This window comes from Danio aesculapii, chromosome 1 (assembly GCF_903798145.1).
Source record: "Danio aesculapii chromosome 1, fDanAes4.1, whole genome shotgun sequence".
NCBI classification, from domain to species: domain Eukaryota; kingdom Metazoa; phylum Chordata; class Actinopteri; order Cypriniformes; family Danionidae; genus Danio; species Danio aesculapii.
This window is the reverse complement of record NC_079435.1, coordinates 27,258,350-27,274,275: the sequence shown is the minus strand read 5'-3', so window position 1 is coordinate 27,274,275 and position 15,926 is coordinate 27,258,350.

Here is a 15,926-nt window from a genome sequence, read left to right as displayed (position 1 = left end):
CTATTGGTGTTTAACTGGCAGTTGGTAAACTGACTTAATGGTGCATATTCCGTCACCTGCTGGATTTGGGCGCAACTTAAAAGATGCTGGTTTAGCATATATTTTTAAGTTGAGTTAACAAACACTCTATTACAAACTAGTTGAAATAGCAAAAACTTACCAGATTGAGTTGAATTACTAATTTAGTTTTTTCAACTTACAAAATAATACAAAATGTTGTTTTTATTTTTTTTTTACAGCGTAGCCAAACCCCACACATTAGCAGAGGTCTAATCTGCTCTAGAAAGTTTTATACTGGGAACAAAATTTAATGATGATTGAACAACATCTTGTGAAAAATATCCATTGTGTCTGACGTCTTCTGGTGTTTATCTGGTGGTCAACAAACCAACTCAATGGTGGATTGGAAGTGTGGTGCACAACTTAAAGGGAGCTGTTTCAGCAAATGTTTTTGTGTTAAGGTGACAAACACTCTTTTTACAAACTAATTGAGCCAGTAAAAACTTACCAGGCTAAGTTGAACTAACAACTTTGTTGTTTCAACTTTTAAAAAAACTAAAATGCAGAATCATTTTTTACAGTGTACATGTCAATGTGTTAAATGAAGTAAACTTCAAGTTCTGTCGATTTCCTGCCTGCAGAGAGTAGTGAACCACTATGTGGGGAACATGTCAATCTGAACTCATTGCTTCTTGGAAATATCTTCTAATGAGCTGCATATTTGTCTAAATCGGGTGTGTTAAACAATAGAGACATGCAAAATAAGCAGAGCGTGGGATCAAGGTGACCAGGATTTTATAAACTATACTTTAAAATATAAAAATCAAACTACTAATATATACAAAATGATTTCAGAGACTAACCTTAGAAGTGACCAGCAGGCTCATCAGTTTTTTTATAAAGCTATCAGTCATCAGGATCAATCATCCCGCTTTATTCCACTCTCAATAGGGTGGAAAGAAAGGTATGTGCACAAAGCCGTTGTCTTATCCATAAATCTCTGATTAGTGTCCACAGGCCACATTAGTGTGTGAAGCGGTGTGTGTCTGTGTGTGCGCTTGACTTGATCCATGTTCCCCTGTAGTTTGTTTTCCTGGAAAGGATGGCTATCTCTAATTTATCACTGTCACTGGCTTGCCAGGGCTTGTCACACTTTGCCCGTCACTCTATGGCCTCTGTGGTGCACCGCTTGGTCCCCCACCTCGTTTGGGCTCCAGCTTTTAGCCTCACTTTTCTGATCCTTATCTGACCCTGTTTTGCACATCTGACTTGTACGTTTAGTCTGTTCAATGAAAGACGTACAGAACACATGGGCAGGTAAGTACATGTAGCTGCTACTGAAACTAATCAATTGGTGGACCATCAGCATGTGATCAGCTATAGATTTCACTCCACTAAATGATTCTTTGCTGTTTTTAAGACAAAAGCGTGAACATTTAATGACAATTTTTCCTACTAACCCAGTGCTTAGTGCCTATATGGAAAATACACATGTTGTCATGAACCTCATAAGTAGCATAATAGTTCTTTTTTTCTTGTCATTCGGTATAAAAACAGTCAAACATATTGCCTTTCAAAGTTTATTCCATTTAACCCTTAAATGTGCAGTATGTAGGATTGACTACACTGTAAAAAAAATAGTCCCGCGCAGATCTCTACCTGGGTTAGTAGTTCCAGTGAATTCATAAATGTCTTTAGTTTAGCGACCCATAAAACAGATGAATCTCTTAACCGCTGAATGTAACATGAAACTCTCCTGTTCGTTTAATAAGAACCACAAAGAAACAAATGATACTTTTTTTTCCAGCATTAAAACAGCGGCTGTTAAATTACAAAAATTTACCGTAAAATAATGTACATTAAATTACAGAAATTTAGCATAAAATAATGGACGTTAAATTACAGAAATTTACTGGAAATTTAAATTTAGGAATATTTCTGTAATTTAGCATCCGTTATTTTACAGTAAATTTCTGTAATTTAATGGCTGTTATTTTAATGCTGGAAAAAAAAGTAAAATAACATAATTTTTTCACAGTGTAGGTATTGCAGTCCAAATTCAAAACACTAAAGAAGTGGCTGCTCCAATGACAGTTCAACGCAGATGCAGGTTGCCAGATTGAAGACCCCATAGACTGTATAAAAAGATGGCACTTACAGTAGTGACCGTGCCTGATGATTGAGCCTTACAATGTAATCTGCTCAAACTTTTTTCTTGTCATGCCGATATAATGGTAAAAATAGATAGGTAAATAGATTTTTGAAAAAGAGTACTTTAAAGTAGTCAAATCAAAACTTGTTAGTAAATAAAACACGCTCTTCTTAATATATAATGTCAAGGCGTAAAAAAACGGCATACTTTCAAACATTTAGTTTGCACACCTAAATATTAAACACATTTAATGTTTACTTAAGAAAAACTATCAGCTGTTTCTGATACTTTTGGCACTTTCTATGTGTAATTGTTTGCAATGACACTGAAATAGTAATAGTATTTTTTCCAGGGCTTTTACATTGTTTAGATTCCTAAATGCTATCAGTATTTTGATGCCATATATTTGTGATTATGCAAGTTTTTTCCACCTTAAACGAGTTTTGAATCAGGTATGAATCATTAAAAAAACATGTTGAATGCAATGAAAATTGCACGTGTTGATGTCAAACTGTGAAATGAATGGCATTATTCATTCTGTCATTCAATTTCTTTTCAGCTTAGTCCCTTTATTAATCAAGGGTCACCACAGCGGAATGAACTGCCAACTTATCCAGCATATGTTTTACGCAGCGGATGCTCTTCCAGCTGCAACCCATCACTGGGAAACATCCATACACACCCATTCACACTCATACACTACGGACAATTTAGCCTATAATTCACCTATACTACATGTCTTTGGACTTGTAGAGGAAACCGGAGCACCAGGAGTAAACCCTCACGAACACGGGAAGAACATGCAAACTCCACACAGACACGCCAACTGACCTAGCCGAGGCACAAACCAGCAACCTTCTTGTTGAGGAAACAGCGCTACCCACTGTGCTGCCACGCCACCCATCCCGGTTTTAATATTAACATAAAGCTAATCTTTTCATAGTTCAACAAAAGATAACAATTTTCAAATGCGAATTAGGTATAAAATTGCTGGAGCGGCTGTAACCGCTCACAGTAAGCAGGAAAATTTAATGGAAACAGCTGATTAATTACATGGGTGTAATGTTCAATCGGCAAATGCATTTTCATCTCTCATTATTCAAATTAACTTAAAAAAAAAAAAAAAGTTGCAAATTAAGGGAATTGTATTTAAAGTTTTGAATTTCCATTGCTCATTTCTCATACTTTGAAATGTGCGTCGACACATGGTGATGAATAGCTTTGATATAGCTTGATAAATAGCTATGTGGTAGAGTTAGTAATGATAATAATTATTTAGTTTATAACCTCTTAAAAACACAAATCAAAAGCACGTGAATGCACATCCTTTATTCATCGTTTTGTAGATGTATAGATTTACAAAATCTTGTTGAGTTTTATAAAAAGGTACATTGCCATATTTAATGCACATATATCATAATTATGCAACACAACTTGATGACTTTAAATTACAAACTTGCCAGAGGGAACAGACCGGTTGACCATCTTTGTCTATTAGAGAGTTATTTTTGACCTGGAAAGTTTGACATCCCTAAATACTAATGTTCCTTGAAATATGCTTGCTATATGTTGTTTTATTATAGTGACAGGAATAAGGCACAGAGGAGCATTCTGGAGGTTATAATTACACTGGCGAAGGTCCCACCTCACAAATTTTTGTTAACTCCTGTACTGAACTTATTTGTAGTTAAAAATAATTCAACCTGTCAAGACAGACTGGGTTCTAATGAGCTCTCTGTGATTATACCACCACTGGTGAGCTAGAAATAAACTTTTCTTTGCCTCTGATCTAAGATCTGCCTTTTCTGGTTTTTGTCTTGAATCAGGGTAAGGGCAAACGACGCTAGATAGATCCATATAAAAGAGCAATTTTAAAAGCTGTTAGCTCACCGCTAATAGCTCCTGTGCCCCCTTAGCAGGCACAGTGGAAAGTCCTTATCTTCACAAACCAGTTGGCCTGCTTAAACCCTGGCAATGCGGTCTCGATAAGCCTCAACATTCAGACTCTCGCTCCTTCTCTCACCCATCTCAGGCAAAGCATTGCCGTCATCCATATTAAGAGTCTAACTCTGATCTTAGAAGTGAAGATACAGTGACATTACCAATTATTCTCTCATTTTAGTGAAGAACAAATCCTGTTCTGACCTTTTGTTCTCTGTGATATTTCAATTTCAAAGCACTCAAACTAATAATTATTCCGTATTAGACTGTTTTGGTTCAACTGTTTCAACTTTATTTAAGAAAAATTTGGGCAGAGACCAGAGTTACTCAGACCAAAACAAAGACAGACATTCCGACATGGAACACAAATTGTCAAAAGAGAATAACTGACTTTAGTATTGATTTTTTCAGATAAACATATTCACTCACCATGTTTCTCAAATATTATGTTTTTTTATGCTTTAGAAGACTTACTTTGGGTCTTTAGCGACATTGGACACAATTGTTGCATTTATCACCATTTGTTTCTTTGTAATTCTTATTAAACAAACAGGAGTTTAATTTTTCCTTCGGCTGCTAAGAGATTCGTCTGTTTTATGGGTCGCTAAACTAAAGGCATTTATGTATTCACTGGAACTACCAACCCAGGTAGAGATCTGTGCAGGACTAAATGGTTAGACCCGCTCCTGCCAGGTTTTATTACGCACCCGACCGCTCCCGCCCTTTGTTCACCCGCTGCCTGACCCGGCCCGTTTTCTAACCGCCACGACCAAATCTAGATCTGGTTACCAAAATCTCACGTTAAAATTGGGTACTACCAAAAGAGAGAGATAACAGAGAAAAGTGTATGTTATGCAAGGGTTGTGTCAGTTTGTTTGGCCCTTTATGATGAGACATGAGTGCCACGTGACGTGCAGTGAGGTTTATTGCTGGTGAGACTGTTTCAAAGTCAGATTTACAAACATATCAACTTAATATATTTGCCAACTACAGATTGTGTTTCATATATCATATCAGCATTATTTCTATACACATAGCAGGTACATATTGGGCTAAGGAAGAATGTAAAATGTATAGCGATTAAATATGCCTCCCAAACAAACACCAAGTTGGAGTCCAGACAGCCTATAACAAGCGACACACAGCACCACAGCGGATGTTCTCTCTCTCTCTCTCTCTCTCTCTCTCTCTCTCTCGAGCTGGGACCCCGCGTTCTGCACATTTTGTATGTCTTCCTTACTTAACAAAAAGGGAGATCTGTGAACTGATCTTTGTTTGTCAAATAAGAGACATACAAAATATGCAGGACAGAGGGTCCCAAGCACTTGAAACCAATTTGGAAACACTGTTCTAGTTGAATTTTGCAATTCTAGTGGAATTGTGGTAGTTTTATTGTTAAGGTTTATTAAAAGTTAAAAGATAAAAAAGCTTTACTCAAATCTATTAAAGTATTTTAATCTCTTCACACAGTAATTTGTCAACACAGAAGTCTGTTGTTTTTGTCTTCTTCAGTAGTACGTTTTTGATCACTTTTTGGTTTCTGTAAATGTATACTCCGGGCTTTATGAGGCTTGATATTGCAACTGTTATTTGTTGTCTTGTTACATTTATTTATTCTCATAATCATAAACACACTTGTTTATTCACTTGATTTTGCCTAAGAATATAAACACTATTGTTTTTTCATGCTTTCAAAATATTGCTTGGCTTGATTAAGGTTTCAAGACGTGTCTGGTTTGTGTGGCTCAGTTAGCCATTTGCTAGTGGTCAACTTGCTTGCACTTGCAACCTCAGGGTTTATAATCAATTACATTTTAATCGTCAGTCTCTACTTTTGACAGTTCCCCAATCTCTAGGATCAGACAGAAGACAAAATATTTATGATTGACCAAAATAAAATAAAATAATTCTAGAATGTACAATTTTTTAACAATTATAGAGCCTTTTACATACATATACTGTAGTACTTCACTGTTAACAATTAGGTCACAAATTAAGCTACAATTAAATCATTTTCTATTGGCCCGTTTCGACTGAGTGGTACGGTAAGGTTTGGTTTGGTACGCTTTTATGGCCGTTTCCACTGTCAAAAGGCGTACCGAATCGAATCGTACCGTACCACTTTTTCGGCACCCTTTCGAAAGGGTACCAAACATAAAAAAGGGTACCAAAAGGTGGAGCTACACGTGCAGCTGAACGCTATTTGTTTACAGAGATACGTCATTCGCTTACGCAACAAGCCAGAATGAAAACAAAAGAGCCGCCATGTTTGAAATACACAGCAGAGACATTACAGCGGAATTATAAATACATATAATAAAGAACCATGGTCGACCCGGACTCAAACAAACCTTGTCGTCGTCTTGATAAACTGTCACAATGCCAAAAAGAAGAGCAGATTTACCCTGTGCCCCGTTTTTTACGAGCCAGTCTGAAGCGCGTGCGGTTTCACTTTCTTGTTTGCACTCGCCGCGCGTCTATATCTGACATAACAAACTTTTTGAGCTCATGATAATAACGTGCGCTTGATTATTGACGTTCTTTTTTAAACCTGGTCCTGTCAGACACTAACAAATGCGAGAGTGACACACGAAAAAACAAAGGAGAAGCTGGAAAAAAGGAGCACATTATTTTTTCACCAAAGGTGAACAAACAGCCATGTTTAACTATTATTGTCACCTTTTGGACTATTATGAACTCAGAATGACAGAATTACTGTCTAACAGATGAGAGGTTTGCACTAACTGTGGGCTATATTTCATGTTGTTTTTGAACCTAAAAAGGACTAAATGTCTGTTGTGTGTGGTTCTTCTGTAGTTGGTATCATATCGGAGACTGTAAGGGTCTGTATGTGTTCATATATGTTGCATTTATTTATTTCTTTTATATGATTACAGATGTTACAATATGCTGTTTCGCACTATCATTGATCTGTAGTTATAATCAACTCATGTTCATAGAAATGTTAGTAATAAACATTTATACAGAAGTATTTATGTGTATAAAGCATCTGTTTTGTGAGAAGTGCTTCTCATATGATATGTGAACGACCCGTACAGCTTTACTGTAGACATTTTCTCGAGCAAAAATCACGTCGACTGAAACACCACGCCCACCAAAAGGGTACTCTTGATAGTGGAAATGCAAGCCTGATAAAGGTGACTTGTACCGACCCGAACCGTACCGTACTGTACCAGTCAGTGGAAATGAGCCATATGTGAAAGCTTTATGGCATAGGCTTAAATGTAAGCCACTTTTGGCAATCTTTTGTTACATTTTCACATTTTACAGTATATTTTTAGAAAGGATGAAGAAGAAAAGCCATTTTATTCTTTTGCAGCAGGGTTCAGCTTTGCAACATCCTAAAAACATACTTATGTAGTGTATGCAAATACATGGTTTACATGCTGTTTTATGGTGATAGCATATAAAAGAAATGTCAAGGTCTATCGTAAGTCTTGAAGATATGCTTTAGGGCACAGAATTTTGCCAACAACTGTTGCAGTGGTTGTTTACTCTTTGTGCGAGCTTTCAGATAGCAATACTGGAGTAATATGTGGTTCTCATAATGAAAATGTGAGGAGACAAGCTAGTCTCGGTGGAACAGTATTCTGCCCCCTCTGGGCTTTTTTGTTTGTAGGGAAGGGGAGGAGGACAGAAAAACACACATGCTTAGAATCTTTATTAACAGATTTGTGTTCCCTCAGGCATGTTGCACCCGAGGTCATATGCCAAATACGAACACTAAAAGCAATTGCATTTGCCACATATAACATTAAAACACACAGGTGTTTTTAACCTCTTTTCAACACCCCTTGTTAACAGTGGATAGCTACATTAGTTAATGTATAGTAAGACTGGAAAATTATTGTGGCAGAGAGTGCTCAAATGCACTGCAAGTTAGAAAAATTATACATTACTAGTGTCAGCAAAACCTACAGTAGTCTGATGTGCTTATTCTCTTAGTTTTTCAGAGTAACTCTTGTTAACATGGCATTAACATAATGTTTTAGTTATTGTTAACTGTGCAGTTCATCAGATTATTTTGGCTAAAATATATAAACAACAAGGAATTGTACAATCAGGAAGATAAAATCAACTTCTCAGATCTTGGACAACACTGCTGGTTTGTCAAATTTTAGGGGTCATATTTACTCTGCATTATTTGCTGTGCATTCTTCTGTTTGCTTTTGTTTTGAGAATTTGCATGCATATGTGTTGTCAAACTGATGCAGATGTTTTCTCAATTTGTTAAGGCTGATTTATACTTCTGCATCAAGCGCACACGTAAGCTGTGGCGCAGCCTTCACACGGTCGTATAGTTCTCGCCATGGCTGATGCCGACGCTGATGCCAAAGAATATAGAATACACAAGACATGTCACTTGTATAGTTTTAAATAAGAAAAAGTGTAACGGTCAATGTGGCAAACAAAGCCCCGCCTACTAGTACAGGAGCCAATCATCAAGCGCTATAGACTGACGGGAAGGCTCGGGCCAGACATGTGCTTTTACGACAGTTTGGTGGTCAACAAACACACTGGAATCTCAGTAAATACTTTCTTCACAGACATAAGAAATATATCCAGATGAAGCTTGAAATCTGTACTTTTAAATGAACCAACTACACTTGAAAACAAATGTTTTCTGGTTCTGTAATCTGTATGAAACAAACGCGAGGTACAGTCTATCCTGTGAAATACATCACATTACAGCAATTACTCAAACGTACACAAACTTGTAAACAAAGAGTCACAGTCATTTCTGTAAGAGATTTCCCATCAAGACCAAGTTTTGGATTACTTCAGCGCAATCAAACGATCATTATGCAGAGGATGATAATGTGTAGAATGGCCATAAATGAGGTTGGTGTCGTGATCTCATTCCTTTCGAATGTGCTTGTGCATTATCTTGGGCAACCTAAAAATATGTAGATTTGTTTAATTTGAATGTTTAGAAACTAAACTTATGAGACAGTGTTGTTGTTTAATTTTATTAGTGGTTCCAAATATAAGCTTCCAAGCTTGGCATATAGTTTTTGATAATTTGATGTTTTCCCATTCAGACAGAATGCCCGAGCATACTGCCTGAGAGGCATTTCAAAGATGGCCGCTGAGTAAAATGACTTGCCCTAAAGGGACTTTGCTGATGTGCACCTCTCAAAAAGTGTAACTACACTTCGCAGCGATGCATAACGCAAGTTCTGTGATTGGTCGGCTTGGTAGCTGTGACCAGTGTGGGTGGGACCGAGAGCTACGCAAACCCGTTGGAGCAAGTGTTTACAAGTGTGGAGTCCTGTGAAGTATGTCTAGATGGAAACTGTTGTTTTGTGTTCACCTTATGATTAATATTGTTTCCCGTCCACCAGTTCCCGCCTCTTAATCAGTGAGTTTTAGCTACATGTACATCAAGAGCATTCAGAAAAAACACAACATCCATGAAGAAACACAACACAGTGGAACACAAAAACATATTGCCACACTCTAAAAACTGGCAGGTTATTTCAACTCAAATTGGGTAAAATTGACTAACCCAAACATTGGATCAAATTTGGTCCTATTTACTGAATTTAAAAAATTAACCCAGAAGATGGGTTAGTCCCTATTACACCCAAAATTGGGTTTAAATAAACCAGCCTTTTTAGAGTGCAACTAGTGATCCTGAAGTGTTATTCAGTGTAAAGTAACTAATTACAAATGCTTAAATTACTGTAATTGCATAGGAATTGCAGTTTACTAAGTAGTTTTGAAAATTTTAATTTTACCTGAGTGCATATCAGTGCTTCACCATTTTCCTTCAACCTGCAGTCACTTTTTCTTGTCTTGGTCATTGGCTAAGGTAGAAAAATCAGTCCTGCGAGACCAGTCCAATCAAAAAGTAATAATTCTGAATCATAATGAACAATTTCAAGACCTGTTTGGAAAGTGCCGAGAGACTGTTTAGACTGCATATCACTGATGAGAAGATGACTGATGTTGACTTTATGAGGACTGAAACCATCAAATGGATATAAATACATCAGCTTTTCACAGTGTAATACTCACTACTCTAGAGTACTAAAAGGGCTACTTTTTACTTATACTTTGAGTAATATGTACAACAGATACTTTTACTTGCATTACATTTTTGAGCAAGTAATGATACTTTTTCTTGAGTATGATTTTTTAGTACTCTTTCCACCACTGGTGTTATTGCAGAGCAACACAAATGGCATGCAGAAGTATAAATGCACGACTATGTGCAAGGCAGGCACTGTGGGTCACGCCGATTACTCTAGGCAGTAGTATAAACCAGCCTTTACTGTTTTTCTATTTGCATGGGTTTCCTTAGGATAGCATGTAGCATGTTTGTGCTTTCTTGGCCATTGAAAATCCTTCATGAGCATTAATTCATTCATATGTTGCTCATTATCAGTTCAACATTCATTAACATAATAATGAGATGTTGTTAAATGCAAGATTCTGATTTATGATGGATGTATAAATGAATGCATGACGAATGTATCACAGCTAAAGTAGCAAAACAAAAAACTACATAAGTGGTTGGCAACAAAAACCTGCCAAAATGTCTTGAAAAAAAATATTGTGAATGTGTTTAAGTGTGGTAACCACAGTACAAACAGAATTATTGACTACTGTTGTATCTGAATAATATTGCACATCTTTACACATCACTTTATTCTAAAATCTTTTGCAACAACAGCAATCATGTTTGCAAAATATCCATCCATCCATGTCCAACAGCTTATTAGGAGCCAGGTTGCAAAGGCAGAAGTTTTAGCTAGGAACCCTGAATTTCCCTGCTGAAATCCAATCAGTTCCCGAAGGATGACATCATGCATCGCTAGACTTTTTTTTCTCATTTCAGAATCTGTTTCCATCAGATGTATGTAATGATAGGGGTAAAAGGACAAACAACTTCTGTTCCCCTTCGGATGGGGAACTCCAATGCTATGTGGAAACTTCCACTATGGGGATTTCGTCAGAAACCAATCATCTGAAAGAGTATAAAAACGGGCCAATGAAATGCCAATGAGTTGGCAGCATCAGCGTGCACAGCTGGCATCAATGACAATCAGTCATGCTATAAAGATGCAGCCAGTGCCATGCTCGACATCCTTTCGCTTTCAGAGCCTTTCACAAAGCTTCTGAGAGAGTCTTTGAGGGTATCTCCAACCTGTGTCTACAGAGAGAGATCGAGAAGCAGCTTCTCCCGGTCCAGAGCGCGTATACGCAGTGGCAGATGGTCGAGCTGGGTATTTCTCCCTTGCCTGGCGTCCTTTGGGTCCAGTCCTCCAAGAGCGGTTTGTATATAGGAAAAAAGCTTTCCTAAAAGAGCAACACGGTCGTGCAGCGCGTCTTTTTTTTAAGACGTCACTCCGACCGTGCGTTTCTGGATGCGGTGGTTTCCTATCCCCGGATGATGGGCACGAGCACAGCGTTTCATGTCTGGGGGTCCAGCATGTTAATGCGGTGCTCGCGGGCAGTGCATGCCATCACTGATGTCATGTCTGTTGCGCAGTTAAGATCGCGGCTCGCTCTTGCAAAAGAGCCACCCACCCCAGTTGTCCCCCGCACTGCGGTTGGCACTCAGGCAGATCTGAGGGTTTCAGTGGGAGTAAATCCGCCGCCCCCGGGCCGCGGACCTCTCGCTCCTCCACGCGCTCCATCCAAGCTTCAGGTGAAGAGAAGCGCTCCGTCCTGGGATGGTCGCTCTCTCACCTGATGACACCGGGGGTCAGATGTCCATTGCTGCATCGGAGGATGGGCTGTCATTGTCTGATGAGGATGCGAGCCCGCTCGCTCCCTCCCTCCGGGGTGGAGAGCGCGGCGTTGGTATCTAAAAAGCAGACATGATGGCCGTGCTTTCTCGGGCTGCTTCGGCCGTGGGTCTGGTGATGGTTTATCCCCCAGCCCCGCGGCCGGACCGACTAGATGGGTGTGATGTGGAGGATATATAGAGGCAAGACCTTCAAAGCCTCCCGTCCCCTTCTTCCCGGAAGTGCACAGTAAACTCACGCAGTCCTGAGGGCACTTTTTTCTGCCCGATCTGCGTGCGCTTCCATCCTCACCATCCTTGGAGGTTGGGCTGTCAAGGTCTGACAAGGGCCTCCCCATCCCCTTCTTCCTGGATGGGCACAGTAGGCTCATGCAGTGTGCTGCGTACGCCTTCCCCCTCACCATGCACGCTATGGCCACCTACCAGCGCTACCAAGCGCAGGCGCTGGCCTGGCTGCGCGAGGATGGTTCCGACCCAGGACTGAGCATGCGCTCCGCACCGCAACCGACTATGCTCTTACAAAAAAAGTTGGCTGTGTGTGCCCTGGGAAGGACGATGATCACATCCGTGATCCAGGAATGCCACCTCAGGCTAAACCTGGTCATGTGCGTGACGTTGACAAAGTTCGCTTTCTTAACTCACCCATATCCCAGGCTGGCCTGTTCGGCGACACTGGTGGTGAATTCGCCCAGGAACTCACGCCGGTGATAGAGCAGTCGGAGGCGATGGGCGAGGTCTCTATTGGCGGGATTGTATGACCGCTCCCTCCGGCCACGCGGCTGCGCCGAGCATCGCGCAGGCAACCAGCGTCCCCCGCTCAGGGCGCCGCTAAGTTCGGTAAAACGGACCGCGAAGCATCCCTGAGGCGGGCCATCTGGGGAGGAGGGAATTTGCTCTTTCCCCGCTGGAGGGCGGGGCACTTTATTTAAAAGCGTAAAAAAAAAAAAAAAAAAACGCCATCAAATCCTCAGTGAAAGAGCATTTTTCCCCTCCTCCGGATGTGACAGCCCGAACACTGCCAGTCTGGGACGCTATGCCTTCCAGCTCGCAGGATCAGTGCATTTCGCCAATGGCTCATGGAGCGTGAGAGAACGGTCTCCTTTCTCTCCACTTCCAGCCCCTCTTCTGGAGTTTGAGTGCGGGGCGAGAACATCTCCTCTCCTGCTCTCCTGTGGGACCCCAGCGCTCCCCGGATGAGCCCATTCACTCCACGCTGCCCCGCCAGCGATCGTGCGGGTGGGACCATTTGCGGGGGCTCTGCCTGCCTGGTTAGCGCGGGCCAGCCCATCGCAATGGCTCATCCATACGACCAGACTCGGCTATGCGATTCAGTTCGCAAAACGGCCTCCCAGGTTAATAATTTCAGAGGCTCCTGGGGCATATGGCATCCGCAGCCGCGGCCACGCCGCCCGGATTGCTCCATATGAGACCACTACAACATTGGCTTCACGATCGGGTCCCCAGACGCGCATGGCACACGGGCACACACAGAGTGACTGTCACTGCGCTGTGTCGCCACACCCTCACCCCCTGGAAAGGACCCCTCCTTCCTACGGGCCAGTGTGCCCCTAGGTCAGGCATCCAGGCAGGCTGTCGTTTCGGCAGATGCCTCCAGTATGGGGCGGGGGGGCCGTGTGTAGCGGGCATGCTGCTGCGGACCTGTGGAGGGGAACCCAGCTGCATTGGCATATCAACTGCCTAGAGCTGTTGGCAGTGTTTCTCGCTCTGCGCCGCTTTTTACCGGTGCTGAGGGGGCAACACGTGCAGGTCAGGACGGACAGCACGGCCATGGTAGCGTATTCCATCCGGATGGGGGGTATACGCTCCCGCTGCATATCTCAGCTCGCTCGCTGTCAGCTCCTCTGGAGTCATACGCGGCTGAAGTCGCTGCTTGCTATTCACACCCCGGATGGGCTCAACCGTGTGGCCAACGGGCTCTCACGGCAGCTCCTTCCCCGGGAGAATGGCGACTCCACCCCGAGTCTCCGGGCATGCATAAGTATGCACTTCCCCCAGTGAGCCTACTCGCGCAGTTTCTGTGCAAGGTCAGGGAGGACGAGGGGCAGGTCTTGCTAGTCCCAACCGGACCTGGTTATCAGAACTCTCCCTCCTCGCGACGCCCCCCCTGGCGAGTCCCTTTGAGAGAGGACCTACTCTCTCAGGGACAGGGCACCATCTGGCAGCCTCGCTTAGTTCTGTGGAACCTCCACGTGGGGTCCATGAGACGCGACGAGGAAGACTTAGGTAACCTACCGTTGGCGGTGGTTAATACCATCACTCAGGCTAGTGCACCCTCTACGAGGCATGCCTACGCCCTGGAGTGGAGTCTATTCACTGAGTGGTGCGCTTCTCGCCGAGAAGACCCCCGATCTTGCCAGATCAGTGTTGTGCTTTCTTTCCTTCAGGACTGGTGGAGCGAAGGCTGTCGCGCTCCACACTGAGGGTTTACGTGGCCACCATCTCCGCTCATCATGATGCGTGGATGGCGGCACCGTGGGGAGGCATAACCTCATCATCCGGTTCCTCAGAGGTGTGAGGCGGATGTTTCCACCACGCCCCCCTCTCATGCCCTCTTGAGATCTCGCGGTAGTGCTACGAGCCTACGTGGGGATCCCTTCGAACCACTCGACTCAGTATCCTTGAGATTTCTGTCCTTGAAGACAGCTCTGCTGGTCGCGTTGGCATCGGTTAAGAGGGTTGGGTACCTGGAGGCATTTTAGGTCAGTGACTCGTGCCTAGAATTCGGGCCGGCCTACTCTCACGTTGTCCTGAGACCCCTGCCCGGCTATGTGCCCAAGGTTCCTACCACGCTGTTTAAGGATCAGGTAGTGAACCTGCAAGCGCTGCCGCAGAGGAGGCAGACCCAGCCCTTACATTGTTGTGTCCTGTTCGCGCTTTGCGAATATATGTGGACCACACTCAGAGCCTTAGATCCTCTGACCAGCTCTTTGTCTGTTACAGTGGTCGGCAGATGGGAAATGCCGTATCGAAACAGAGGTTGGCCCACTGGAAAGTGGATGCCATCTCCCTCGCCTTTTGGGCCAGGGTGAGCCGTGTCCCCCGGGGGTAAGAGCGCACTCCACTACGGAGCATCGCATCCTCCTGGGCGTTAGCTGGCGGCGCCTCTCTGACAGACATTTGTAGAGCTACGGGTTGGGTGACACCCAATACATTTGCAAGGTTACAATCTGCGAGTGGAGCCGGTTTCCTCAAGGGTATTAGGTAACCCTTGGTGATTGAGGAAACGATTCGGTTGAGGTGTCGAAACACGCTTGCTGCGCCACTCTCCCTAACCCGGAGATACGTGCGCTTTTTCAGCTTTGTCAGTTTAGTTCCCCATTTCTTTGTCGAACCCTGCAGAGTTCCTCCGAGGCCCCCAGCACCTGACTCAGCGGAGGAGTCAGGTGGTGGCCCGTTACATTGTCGGCATGCCCGCTGGTCAGCCCGCGTTCTGGGTATAGGTGCCTGCTATCAGTGATCCCCGCTGGTGATCCCATACGTTCACTCAGCCACGGTATAGTCCCCCCTTCTAGGGCAGGCTTGTGTCTTCCCTCCCCGCTAACCATCCTTATGCAAGGACTCCCCATCTCTGGGCTAGTCCATAGGTTGTCACCAGGTCTCCCCTCTGGGTAACAGGTGAGCTCCGCAGCGTCCTCCCTATCGGGACTGAACGCTTTCCCAACGTACTGTCGTATCAAAACCTATTTTACTGGGTTATTGCGACTCCCCGAAAAATATAACTGTTTCTGAACAGGTAAGTGAGGGCCAGGGGACACGTTGAAAGACTGTGTCTCGGGGCGTTGTAGGTGCGCTCGCTCTACTACGTGGCACACCCTTCGCCAGGGACGCAGTAAGGTTCTTTCGTTGTGGCGTTTTCCATAGATTTCCCCATAGTGGAAGTTTCCACATAGCATTGGAGTTCCCCATCCGAAGGGAAACGCTACGGTTACTAAAGTAACCCTTCGTTCCCCGAGGGGGGTAACGGAAATGCTATGTTCCTTTGCCACAATGATTATCCCTTAGCTGTTGAGCGTGAAAGTCTCTTCAGCTAGAAAA